The sequence below is a fragment of the Pelodiscus sinensis genome, chromosome 20 (genome assembly GCF_052426305.1).
Source record: "Pelodiscus sinensis isolate ZL-2025 chromosome 20, ASM5242630v1, whole genome shotgun sequence".
In the NCBI taxonomy this organism is placed as follows: Eukaryota; Metazoa; Chordata; order Testudines; family Trionychidae; genus Pelodiscus; species Pelodiscus sinensis.
Window position 1 is genome coordinate 24,738,419 of NC_143071.1, and position 11,582 is coordinate 24,750,000.

At 64.2% G+C, this 11,582-nt stretch overlaps 12 non-coding genes across 12 annotated transcripts; all 12 read left to right on the plus strand.

The window, feature by feature from the left end:
- The first annotated feature begins 644 nt into the window (after positions 1-644).
- LOC149521960 (U6 spliceosomal RNA) lies at positions 645-751 on the plus strand. The gene has a single exon (XR_016347592.1). It is a non-coding gene; the product is annotated as a U6 spliceosomal RNA (small nuclear RNA).
- An 856-nt stretch (positions 752-1,607) lies between these two features.
- Positions 1,608-1,714, plus strand: LOC149521961 (U6 spliceosomal RNA). Its single transcript, XR_016347620.1, has one exon. It is a non-coding gene; the product is annotated as a U6 spliceosomal RNA (small nuclear RNA).
- An 869-nt stretch (positions 1,715-2,583) lies between these two features.
- Positions 2,584-2,690, plus strand: LOC149521962 (U6 spliceosomal RNA). The gene has a single exon (XR_016347593.1). It is a non-coding gene; the product is annotated as a U6 spliceosomal RNA (small nuclear RNA).
- An 864-nt stretch (positions 2,691-3,554) lies between these two features.
- On the plus strand, positions 3,555-3,661 carry LOC149521963 (U6 spliceosomal RNA). The gene has a single exon (XR_016347594.1). It is a non-coding gene; the product is annotated as a U6 spliceosomal RNA (small nuclear RNA).
- An 869-nt stretch (positions 3,662-4,530) lies between these two features.
- Positions 4,531-4,637, plus strand: LOC149521964 (U6 spliceosomal RNA). Its single transcript, XR_016347595.1, has one exon. It is a non-coding gene; the product is annotated as a U6 spliceosomal RNA (small nuclear RNA).
- An 864-nt stretch (positions 4,638-5,501) lies between these two features.
- LOC149521965 (U6 spliceosomal RNA) lies at positions 5,502-5,608 on the plus strand. Its single transcript, XR_016347596.1, has one exon. It is a non-coding gene; the product is annotated as a U6 spliceosomal RNA (small nuclear RNA).
- Positions 5,609-6,477: 869 nt separating this feature from the next.
- On the plus strand, positions 6,478-6,584 carry LOC149521966 (U6 spliceosomal RNA). The gene has a single exon (XR_016347597.1). It is a non-coding gene; the product is annotated as a U6 spliceosomal RNA (small nuclear RNA).
- Positions 6,585-7,453: 869 nt separating this feature from the next.
- LOC149521967 (U6 spliceosomal RNA) lies at positions 7,454-7,560 on the plus strand. Its single transcript, XR_016347598.1, has one exon. It is a non-coding gene; the product is annotated as a U6 spliceosomal RNA (small nuclear RNA).
- An 864-nt stretch (positions 7,561-8,424) lies between these two features.
- On the plus strand, positions 8,425-8,531 carry LOC149521968 (U6 spliceosomal RNA). The gene has a single exon (XR_016347599.1). It is a non-coding gene; the product is annotated as a U6 spliceosomal RNA (small nuclear RNA).
- An 869-nt stretch (positions 8,532-9,400) lies between these two features.
- Positions 9,401-9,507, plus strand: LOC149521969 (U6 spliceosomal RNA). Its single transcript, XR_016347600.1, has one exon. It is a non-coding gene; the product is annotated as a U6 spliceosomal RNA (small nuclear RNA).
- An 855-nt stretch (positions 9,508-10,362) lies between these two features.
- Positions 10,363-10,469, plus strand: LOC149521970 (U6 spliceosomal RNA). Its single transcript, XR_016347601.1, has one exon. It is a non-coding gene; the product is annotated as a U6 spliceosomal RNA (small nuclear RNA).
- An 864-nt stretch (positions 10,470-11,333) lies between these two features.
- Positions 11,334-11,440, plus strand: LOC149521971 (U6 spliceosomal RNA). The gene has a single exon (XR_016347602.1). It is a non-coding gene; the product is annotated as a U6 spliceosomal RNA (small nuclear RNA).
- The last annotated feature ends 142 nt before the right edge of the window (positions 11,441-11,582 follow it).

An 11,582-nucleotide genomic window follows, 5' to 3' on the forward strand; every position in this document is an offset into this window, starting at 1 on the left:
GGGGCGGGCGGGGACCGGCCAGCCGCCAGGCAGAAAGCGGGAGGAGGAAGGAGAAGCGAAGGAGCACGTCCTTCCGCAGGAACCACTCGCCAGCCTCGCCTCGCCTCGCCTGCCGCCTCGAGGCGAGAAGGGCCTGCTCTCCCTCACCGAGGACGGGAAGAGAAAGCCTCCTTCTCTGAAGATCTCAATCGCCTTTGGCCCGATGCCCACCTCCCCATACCGCGTGGACGCCTGGCCTCTCCCTCTGAGGCCCACCTGCCCTCGGCGCCGTCTCCCCGGACACGGACGGGTCAGGAGCCCTCAGCCAGCACTTGGCCCGACTCCCCTCCCATCCTCACACCTGCTTGACCCTTCCCTCTTCCAGGCGCAGAGGACGGCACTCCCGCCACTTCACCGTATGCTGGCTCCCAGCATGCCTTGCTCTCCTTCGCATGCCACGACCTGCGTCCGCTGGTCCCGCACGAAGGTTTTTTGCTGCTCCACTGGGTGGCGGCCCCACATGGGAGGCGAAGGACGCAAAGAGGAAATCTAGGACACTGCTCCACATGGGCTCCTTAGAACGGCCGGACCGCCCTCGCTCGCCCTCACTTGGAAGACGCCACGGACGCTGAGGTATTTATAGCTCCGGACCAGGCATTCTCCCTGTGCTTGCTTCGGCGGCACATATACTAAAATTGGAACGATACAGAGAAGATTAGCATGGCCCCTGCGCAAGGATGACACGCACATTCGTGAAGCGTTCCATCTTTTCTCTTCCTGCCCATCTAGTGTCCTAGGCGGGGGAAAAGGGCCAGCTGGGCAAGCCGGCTTCGTCCCTACGCTGGCGCTCGCTGCTTTCCCGCAGCTCGCTTCGGAAAAGGGCACCACGGCATCTCCCGCAGCAGGGGCTGCGTCGCTCAGGCCCGGAAGCCTCCCAAGATGAACCGCGGAGAGAAGAGGATCCTCGCTTCACAGGGACCCCTGCGGGGGGCGGGGACCGGCCAGCCGCCAGGCAGAAAGCGGGAGGAGGAAGGATAAGCGAAGGAGCACGTCCTTCCGCAGGAACCACTCGCCAGCCTCGCCTCGCCTCGCCTACCGCCTCGAGGCGAGAAGGGCCTGCTCTCCCTCACCGAGGACGGGAAGAGAAAGCCTCCTTCTCTGAAGATCTCAATCGCCTTTGGCTCGATGCCCACCCCCCCCATACCGCGTGGACGCCTGGCCTCTCCCTCTGAGGCCCACCTGCCCTCGGCGCCGTCTCCCCGGACACGGACGGGTCAGGAGCCCTCAGCCAGCACTTGGCCCGACTCCCCTCCCATCCTCACACCTGCTTGACCCTTCCCTCTTCCAGGCGCAGAGGACGGCACTCCCGCCACTTCACCGTATGCTGGCTCCCAGCATGCCTTGCTCTCCTTCGCATGCCACGACCTGCGTCCGCTGGTCCCGCACGAAGGTTTTTTGCTGCTCCACTGGGTGGCGGCCCCACATGGGAGGCGAAGGACGCAAAGAGGAAATCTAGGACACTGCGCCACATGGGCTCCTTAGAACGGCCGGACCGCCCTCGCTCGCCCTCACTTGGAAGACGCCACGGACGCTGAGGTATTTATAGCTCCGGACCAGGCATTCTCCCTGTGCTTGCTTCGGCGGCACATATACTAAAATTGGAACGATACAGAGAAGATTAGCATGGCCCCTGCGCAAGGATGACGCGCACATTCGTGAAGCGTTCCATCTTTTCTCTTCCCGCCCATCTAGTGTCCTAGGCGGGGAAAAAGGGCCAGCCGGGTAAGCCGGCTTCGTCCCTACGCTGGCGCTCGCTGCTTTCCCGCAGCTCGCTTCGGAAAAGGGCACCACGGCATCTCCCGCAGCAGGGGCTGCGTCGCTCAGGCCCGGAAGCCTCCCAAGATGAACCGCAGAGAGAAGAGGATCCTGGCTTCACAGGGACCCCTGCGGGGGCCGGGGCGGGCGGGGACCGGCCAGCCGCCAGGCAGAAAGCGGGAGGAGGAAGGAGAAGCGAAGGAGCACGTCCTTCCGCAGGAACCACTCGCCAGCCTCGCCTCGCCTCGCCTCGCCTGCCGCCTCGAGGCGAGAAGGGCCTGCTCTCCCTCACCGAGGACGGGAAGAGAAAGCCTCCTTCTCTGAAGATCTCAATCGCCTTTGGCCCGATGCCCACCTCCCCATACCGCGTGGACGCCTGGCCTCTCCCTCTGAGGCCCACCTGCCCTCGGCGCCGTCTCCCCGGACACGGACGGGTCAGGAGCCCTCAGCCAGCACTTGGCCCGACTCCCCTCCCATCCTCACACCTGCTTGACCCTTCCCTCTTCCAGGCGCAGAGGACGGCACTCCCGCCACTTCACCGTATGCTGGCTCCCAGCATGCCTTGCTCTCCTTCGCATGCCACGACCTGCGTCCGCTGGTCCCGCACGAAGGTTTTTTGCTGCTCCACTGGGTGGCGGCCCCACATGGGAGGCGAAGGACGCAAAGAGGAAATCTAGGACACTGCGCCACATGGGCTCCTTAGAACGGCCGGCCCGCCCTCGCTCGCCCTCACTTGGAAGACGCCATGGACGCTGAGGTATTTATAGCTCCGGACCAGGCATTCACCTTGTGCTTGCTTCGGCGGCACATATACTAAAATTGGAACGATACAGAGAAGATTAGCATGGCCCCTGCGCAAGGATGACACGCACATTCGTGAAGCGTTCCATCTTTTCTCTTCCCGCCCATCTAGTGTCCTAGGCGGGGAAAAAGGGCCAGCTGGGCAAGCCGGCTTCGTCCCCACGCTGGCGCTCGCTGCTTTCCCGCAGCTCGCTTCGGAAAAGGGCACCACGGCATCTCCCGCAGCAGGGGCTGCGTCGCTCAGGCCCGGAAGCCTCCCAAGATGAACCGTGGAGAGAAGAGGATCCTCGCTTCACAGGGACCCCTGCGGGGGCCGGGGCGGGCGGGGACCGGCCAGCCGCCAGGCAGAAAGCGGGAGGAGGAAGGAGAAGCGAAGGAGCACGTCCTTCCGCAGGAACCACTCGCCAGCCTCGCCTCGCCTCGCCTGCCGCCTCGAGGCGAGAAGGGCCTGCTCTCCCTCACCGAGGACGGGAAGAGAAAGCCTCCTTCTCTGAAGATCTCAATCGCCTTTGGCCCGATGCCCACCTCCCCATACCGCGTGGACGCCTGGCCTCTCCCTCTGAGGCCCACCTGCCCTCGGCGCCGTCTCCCCGGACACAGACGGGTCAGGAGCCCTCAGCCAGCACTTGGCCCGACTCCCCTCCCATCCTCACACCTGCTTGACCCTTCCCTCTTCCAGGCGCAGAGGACGGCACTCCCGCCACTTCACCGTATGCTGGCTCCCAGCATGCCTTGCTCTCCTTCGCATGCCACGACCTGCGTCCGCTGGTCCCGCACGAAGGTTTTTTGCTGCTCCACTGGGTGGCGGCCCCACATGGGAGGCGAAGGACGCAAAGAGGAAATCTAGGACACTGCGCCACATGGGCTCCTTAGAACGGCCGGACCGCCCTCGCTCGCCCTCACTTGGAAGACGCCACGGACGCTGAGGTATTTATAGCTCCGGACCAGGCATTCACCTTGTGCTTGCTTCGGCGGCACATATACTAAAATTGGAACGATACAGAGAAGATTAGCATGGCCCCTGCGCAAGGATGACACGCACATTCGTGAAGCGTTCCATCTTTTCTCTTCCCGCCCAACTAGTGTCGTAGGCGGGGGAAAAGGGCCAGCTGGGCAAGCCGGCTTCGTCCCTACGCTGGCGCTCGCTGCTTTCCCGCAGCTCGCTTCGCAAAAGGGCACCACGGCATCTCCCGCAGCAGGGGCTGCGTCGCTCAGGCCCGGAAGCCTCCCAAGATGAACCGCGGAGAGAAGAGGATCCTCGCTTCACAGGGACCCCTGCGGGGGCCGGGGCGGGCGGGGACCGGCCAGCCGCCAGGCAGAAAGCGGGAGGAGGAAGGAGAAGCGAAGGAGCACGTCCTTCCGCAGGAACCACTCGCCAGCCTCGCCTCGCCTCGCCTCGCCTGCCGCCTCGAGGCGAGAAGGGCCTGCTCTCCCTCACCGAGGACGGGAAGAGAAAGCCTCCTTCTCTGAAGATCTCAATCGCCTTTGGCCCGATGCCCACCTCCCCATACCGCGTGGACGCCTGGCCTCTCCCTCTGAGGCCCACCTGCCCTCGGCGCCGTCTCCCCGGACACGGACGGGTCAGGAGCCCTCAGCCAGCACTTGGCCCGACTCCCCTCCCATCCTCACACCTGCTTGACCCTTCCCTCTTCCAGGCGCAGAGGACGGCACTCCCGCCACTTCACCGTATGCTGGCTCCCAGCATGCCTTGCTCTCCTTCGCATGCCACGACCTGCGTCCGCTGGTCCCGCACGAAGGTTTTTTGCTGCTCCACTGGGTGGCGGCCCCACATGGGAGGCGAAGGACGCAAAGAGGAAATCTAGGACACTGCGCCACATGGGCTCCTTAGAACGGCCGGCCCGCCCTCGCTCGCCCTCACTTGGAAGACGCCACGGACGCTGAGGTATTTATAGCTCCGGACCAGGCACTCACCTTGTGCTTGCTTCGGCGGCACATATACTAAAATTGGAACGATACAGAGAAGATTAGCATGGCCCCTGCGCAAGGATGACACGCACATTCGTGAAGCGTTCCATCTTTTCTCTTCCCGCCCAACTAGTGTCGTAGGCGGGGGAAAAGGGCCAGCTGGGCAAGCCGGCTTCGTCCCTACGCTGGCGCTCGCTGCTTTCCCGCAGCTCGCTTCGCAAAAGGGCACCACGGCATCTCCCGCAGCAGGGGCTGCGTCGCTCAGGCCCGGAAGCCTCCCAAGATGAACCGCGGAGAGAAGAGGATCCTCGCTTCACAGGGACCCCTGCGGGGGCCGGGGCGGGCGGGGACCGGCCAGCCGCCAGGCAGAAAGCGGGAGGAGGAAGGAGAAGCGAAGGAGCACGTCCTTCCGCAGGAACCACTCGCCAGCCTCGCCTCGCCTCGCCTGCCGCCTCGAGGCGAGAAGGGCCTGCTCTCCCTCACCGAGGACGGGAAGAGAAAGCCTCCTTCTCTGAAGATCTCAATCGCCTTTGGCCCGATGCCCACCTCCCCATACCGCGTGGACGCCTGGCCTCTCCCTCTGAGGCCCACCTGCCCTCGGCGCCGTCTCTCCGGACACGGACGGGTCAGGAGCCCTCAGCCAGCACTTGGCCCGACTCCCCTCCCATCCTCACACCTGCTTGACCCTTCCCTCTTCCAGGCGCAGAGGACGGCACTCCCGCCACTTCACCGTATGCTGGCTCCCAGCATGCCTTGCTCTCCTTCGCATGCCACGACCTGCGTCCGCTGGTCCCGCACGAAGGTTTTTTGCTGCTCCACTGGGTGGCGGCCCCACATGGGAGGCGAAGGACGCAAAGAGGAAATCTAGGACACTGCGCCACATGGGCTCCTTAGAACGGCCGGCCCGCCCTCGCTCGCCCTCACTTGGAAGACGCCACGGACGCTGAGGTATTTATAGCTCCGGACCAGGCATTCACCTTGTGCTTGCTTCGGCGGCACATATACTAAAATTGGAACGATACAGAGAAGATTAGCATGGCCCCTGCGCAAGGATGACACGCACATTCGTGAAGCGTTCCATCTTTTCTCTTCCCGCCCAACTAGTGTCGTAGGCGGGGGAAAAGGGCCAGCTGGGCAAGCCGGCTTCGTCCCTACGCTGGCGCTCGCTGCTTTCCCGCAGCTCGCTTCGGAAAAGGGCACCACGGCATCTCCCGCAGCAGGGGCTGCGTCGCTCAGGCCCGGAAGCCTCCCAAGATGAACCGCGGAGAGAAGAGGATCCTCGCTTCACAGGGACCCCTGCGGGGGCCGGGGCGGGCGGGGACCGGCCAGCCGCCAGGCAGAAAGCGGGAGGAGGAAGGAGAAGCGAAGGAGCACGTCCTTCCGCAGGAACCACTCGCCAGCCTCGCCTCGCCTCGCCTCGCCTGCCGCCTCGAGGCGAGAAGGGCCTGCTCTCCCTCACCGAGGACGGGAAGAGAAAGCCTCCTTCTCTGAAGATCTCAATCGCCTTTGGCCCGATGCCCACCTCCCCATACCGCGTGGACGCCTGGCCTCTCCCTCTGAGGCCCACCTGCCCTCGGCGCCGTCTCCCCGGACACGGACGGGTCAGGAGCCCTCAGCCAGCACTTGGCCCGACTCCCCTCCCATCCTCACACCTGCTTGACCCTTCCCTCTTCCAGGCGCAGAGGACGGCACTCCCGCCACTTCACCGTATGCTGGCTCCCAGTATGCCTTGCTCTCCTTCGCATGCCACGACCTGCGTCCGCTGGTCCCGCACGAAGGTTTTTTGCTGCTCCACTGGGTGGCGGCCCCACATGGGAGGCGAAGGACGCAAAGAGGAAATCTAGGACACTGCTCCACATGGGCTCCTTAGAACGGCCGGCCCGCCCTCGCTCGCCCTCACTTGGAAGACGCCACGGACGCTGAGGTATTTATAGCTCCGGACCAGGCATTCTCCCTGTGCTTGCTTCGGCGGCACATATACTAAAATTGGAACGATACAGAGAAGATTAGCATGGCCCCTGCGCAAGGATGACACGCACATTCGTGAAGCGTTCCATCTTTTCTCTTCCCGCCCATCTAGTGTCCTAGGCGGGGGAAAAGGGCCAGCTGGGCAAGCCGGCTTCGTCCCTACGCTGGCGCTCGCTGCTTTCCCGCAGCTCGCTTCGGAAAAGGGCACCACGGCATCTCCCGCAGCAGGGGCTGCGTCGCTCAGGCCCGGAAGCCTCCCAAGATGAACCGCGGAGAGAAGAGGATCCTCGCTTCACAGGGACCCCTGCGGGGGCCGGGGCGGGCGGGGACCGGCCAGCCGCCAGGCAGAAAGCGGGAGGAGGAAGGAGAAGCGAAGGAGCACGTCCTTCCGCAGGAACCACTCGCCAGCCTCGCCTCGCCTCGCCTCGCCTGCCGCCTCGAGGCGAGAAGGGCCTGCTCTCCCTCACCGAGGACGGGAAGAGAAAGCCTCCTTCTCTGAAGATCTCAATCGCCTTTGGCCCGATGCCCACCTCCCCATACCGCGTGGACGCCTGGCCTCTCCCTCTGAGGCCCACCTGCCCTCGGCGCCGTCTCCCCGGACACGGACGGGTCAGGAGCCCTCAGCCAGCACTTGGCCCGACTCCCCTCCCATCCTCACACCTGCTTGACCCTTCCCTCTTCCAGGCGCAGAGGACGGCACTCCCGCCACTTCACCGTATGCTGGCTCCCAGCATGCCTTGCTCTCCTTCGCATGCCACGACCTGCGTCCGCTGGTCCCGCACGAAGGTTTTTTGCTGCTCCACTGGGTGGCGGCCCCACATGGGAGGCGAAGGACGCAAAGAGGAAATCTAGGACACTGCGCCACATGGGCTCCTTAGAACGGCCGGACCGCCCTCGCTCGCCCTCACTTGGAAGACGCCACGGACGCTGAGGTATTTATAGCTCCGGACCAGGCATTCTCCCTGTGCTTGCTTCGGCGGCACATATACTAAAATTGGAACGATACAGAGAAGATTAGCATGGCCCCTGCGCAAGGATGACACGCACATTCGTGAAGCGTTCCATCTTTTCTCTTCCCGCCCATCTAGTGTCCTAGGCGGGGGAAAAGGGCCAGCCGGGTAAACCGGCTTCGTCCCTACGCTGGCGCTCGCTGCTTTCCCGCAGCTCGCTTCGGAAAAGGGCACCACGGCATCTCCCGCAGCAGGGGCTGCGTCGCTCAGGCCCGGAAGCCTCCCAAGATGAACCGCAGAGAGAAGAGGATCCTGGCTTCACAGGGACCCCTGCGGGGGCCGGGGCGGGTGGGGACCGGCCAGCCGCCAGGCAGAAAGCGGGAGGAGGAAGGAGAAGCGAAGGAGCATGTCCTTCCGCAGGAACCACTCGCCAGCCTCGCCTCGCCTCGCCTGCCGCCTCGAGGCGAGAAGGGCCTGCTCTCCCTCACCGAGGACGGGAAGAGAAAGCCTCCTTCTCTGAAGATCTCAATCGCCTTTGGCCCGATGCCCACCTCCCCATACCGCGTGGACGCCTGGCCTCTCCCTCTGAGGCCCACCTGCCCTCGGCGCCGTCTCCCCGGACACGGACGGGTCAGGAGCCCTCAGCCAGCACTTGGCCCGACTCCCCTCCCATCCTCACACCTGCTTGACCCTTCCCTCTTCCAGGCGCAGAGGACGGCACTCCCGCCACTTCACCGTATGCTGGCTCCCAGCATGCCTTGCTCTCCTTCGCATGCCACGACCTGCGTCCGCTGGTCCCGCACGAAGGTTTTTTGCTGCTCCACTGGGTGGCGGCCCCACATGGGAGGCGAAGGACGCAAAGAGGAAATCTAGGACACTGCGCCACATGGGCTCCTTAGAACGGCCGGCCCGCCCTCGCTCGCCCTCACTTGGAAGACGCCACGGACGCTGAGGTATTTATAGCTCCGGACCAGGCATTCACCTTGTGCTTGCTTCGGCGGCACATATACTAAAATTGGAACGATACAGAGAAGATTAGCATGGCCCCTGCGCAAGGATGACACGCACATTCGTGAAGCGTTCCATCTTTTCTCTTCCCGCCCAACTAGTGTCGTAGGCGGGGGAAAAGGGCCAGCTGGGCAAGCCGGCTTCGTCCCTACGCTGGCGCTCGCTGCTTTCCCGCAGCTCGCTTCGGAAAAGGGCACCACGGCATCTCCCGCAGCAGGGGCTGCGTCGCTCAGGCCCGGAAGCCTCCCAAGATGAACCGCGGAGAGAAGAGGATCCTCGCTTCACAGGGACCCCTGCGGGGGCCGGGGCGGGCGGGGACCGGCCAGCCGCCAGGCAGAAAGCGGGAGGAGGAAGGAGAAGCGAAGGAGCACGTCCTTCCGCAGGAACCACTCGCCAGCCTCGCCTCGCCTCGCCTCGCCTGCCGCCTCGAGGCGAGAAGGGCCTGCTCTCCCTCACCGAGGACGGGAAGAGAAAGCCTCCTTCTCTGAAGATCTCAATCGCCTTTGGCCCGATGCCCACCTCCCCATACCGCGTGGACGCCTGGCCTCTCCCTCTGAGGCCCACCTGCCCTCGGCGCCGTCTTCCCGGACACGGACGGGTCAGGAGCCCTCAGCCAGCACTTGGCCCGACTCCCCTCCCATCCTCACACCTGCTTGACCCTTCCCTCTTCCAGGCGCAGAGGACGGCACTCCCGCCACTTCACCGTATGCTGGCTCCCAGCATGCCTTGCTCTCCTTCGCATGCCACGACCTGCGTCCGCTGGTCCCGCACGAAGGTTTTTTGCTGCTCCACTGGGTGGCGGCCCCACATGGGAGGCGAAGGACGCAAAGAGGAAATCTAGGACACTGCGCCACATGGGCTCCTTAGAACGGCCGGACCGCCCTCGCTCGCCCTCACTTGGAAGACGCCACGGACGCTGAGGTATTTATAGCTCCGGACCAGGCATTCTCCCTGTGCTTGCTTCGGCGGCACATATACTAAAATTGGAACGATACAGAGAAGATTAGCATGGCCCCTGCGCAAGGATGACACGCACATTCGTGAAGCGTTCCATCTTTTCTCTTCCCGCCCATCTAGTGTCCTAGGCGGGGGAAAAGGGCCAGCTGGGCAAGCCGGCTTCGTCCCTACGCTGGCGCTCGCTGCTTTCCCGCAGCTCGCTTCGGAAAAGGGCACCACGGCATCTCCCGCAGCAGGGGCTGCGTCGCTCAGGCCCGGAAGCCTCCCAAGATGAACCGCGGAGAGAAGAGGATCCTCGCTTCACAGGGACCCCTGCGGGGGGCGGGGACTGGCCAGCCGCCAGGCAGAAAGCGGGAGGAGGAAGGAGAAGCGAAGGAGCACGTCCTTCCGCAGGAACCACTCGCCAGCCTCGCCTCGCCTCGCCTGCCGCCTCGAGGCGAGAAGGGCCTGCTCTCCCTCACCGAGGACGGGAAGAGAAAGCCTCCTTCTCTGAAGATCTCAATCGCCTTTGGCCCGATGCCCACCTCCCCATACCGCGTGGACGCCTGGCCTCTCCCTCTGAGGCCCACCTGCCCTCGGCGCCGTCTCCCCGGACACGGACGGGTCAGGAGCCCTCAGCCAGCACTTGGCCCGACTCCCCTCCCATCCTCACACCTGCTTGACCCTTCCCTCTTCCAGGCGCAGAGGACGGCACTCCCGCCACTTCACCGTATGCTGGCTCCCAGCATGCCTTGCTCTCCTTCGCATGCCACGACCTGCGTCCGCTGGTCCCGCACGAAGGTTTTTTGCTGCTCCACTGGGTGGCGGCCCCACATGGGAGGCGAAGGACGCAAAGAGGAAATCTAGGACACTGCGCCACATGGGCTCCTTAGAACGGCCGGACCGCCCTCGCTCGCCCTCACTTGGAAGACGCCACGGACGCTGAGGTATTTATAGCTCCGGACCAGGCATTCTCCCTGTGCTTGCTTCGGCGGCACATATACTAAAATTGGAACGATACAGAGAAGATTAGCATGGCCCCTGCGCAAGGATGACACGCACATTCGTGAAGCGTTCCATCTTTTCTCTTCCCGCCCATCTAGTGTCCTAGGCGGGGGAAAAGGGCCAGCCGGGTAAACCGGCTTCGTCCCTACGCTGGCGCTCGCTGCTTTCCCGCAGCTCGCTTCGGAAAAGGGCACCACGGCATCTCCCGCAGCAGGGGCTGCGTCGCTCAGGCCCGGAAGCCTCCCAAGATGAACCGCAGAGAGAAGAGGATCCTGGCTTCACAGGGACCCCTGCGGGGGCCGGGGCGGGTGGGGACCGGCCAGCCGCCAGGCAGAAAGCGGGAGGAGGAAGGAGAAGCGAAGGAGCATGTCCTTCCGCAGGAACCACTCGCCAGCCTCGCCTCGCCTCGCCTGCCGCCTCGAGGCGAGAAGGGCCTGCTCTCCCTCACCGAGGACGGGAAGAGAAAGCCTCCTTCTCTGAAGATCTCAATCGCCTTTGGCCCGATGCCCACCTCCCCATACCGCGTGGACGCCTGGCCTCTCCCTCTGAGGCCCACCTGCCCTCGGCGCCGTCTCCCCGGACACGGACGGGTCAGGAGCCCTCAGCCAGCACTTGGCCCGACTCCCCTCCCATCCTCACACCTGCTTGACCCTTCCCTCTTCCAGGCGCAGAGGACGGCACTCCCGCCACTTCACCGTATGCTGGCTCCCAGCATGCCTTGCTCTCCTTCGCATGCCACGACCTGCGTCCGCTGGTCCCGCACGAAGGTTTTTTGCTGCTCCACTGGGTGGCGGCCCCACATGGGAGGCGAAGGACGCAAAGAGGAAATCTAGGACACTGCGCCACATGGGCTCCTTAGAACGGCCGGCCCGCCCTCGCTCGCCCTCACTTGGAAGACGCCACGGACGCTGAGGTATTTATAGCTCCGGACCAGGCATTCACCTTGTGCTTGCTTCGGCGGCACATATACTAAAATTGGAACGATACAGAGAAGATTAGCATGGCCCCTGCGCAAGGATGACACGCACATTCGTGAAGCGTTCCATCTTTTCTCTTCCCGCCCAACTAGTGTCGTAGGCGGGGGAAAAGGGCCAGCTGGGCAAGCCGGCTTCGTCCCTACGCTGGCGCTCGCTGCTTTCCCGCAGCTCGCTTCGGAAAAGGGCACCACGGCATCTCCCGCAGCAGGGGCTGCGT